Here is a 301-nt window from a genome sequence, read left to right as displayed (position 1 = left end):
TGCTGCTGCTGCTGCTGCTGCTGCTGCTGCTGCTGCTGCTGCTGCTGCTGCTGCTGCTGCTGCTGGTGTTATTGTTGCTGCTGTTGTTGTTTTGGTGGTGGTGGTGGTGGTGCTGCTGCTGCTGCTGCAGTTGTTGTTGTTACTAGTGGTGATCGTGCAGCTGCTGCTGCTGGTGTTGTTGTTGTTGTTGCTGTTTTTGTTGCTCCTCCTGCTGCTGCTGCTGCTGCTGCTGCTGCTGCTGCTGCTCCCCTCTCCCCCCTCCTCTCTTTTCCTTTTCTGAATATAGAAGCCCCTGTATCTG

The sequence above is a fragment of the Eimeria mitis genome, genomic scaffold (assembly GCF_000499745.2).
Source record: "Eimeria mitis Houghton genomic scaffold, Emh_scaff4672, whole genome shotgun sequence".
NCBI lineage: Eukaryota > Apicomplexa > Conoidasida > Eucoccidiorida > Eimeriidae > Eimeria > Eimeria mitis.
The sequence above is the reverse complement of the archived record's forward strand: the minus strand, read 5'-3'. Positions refer to the sequence as shown.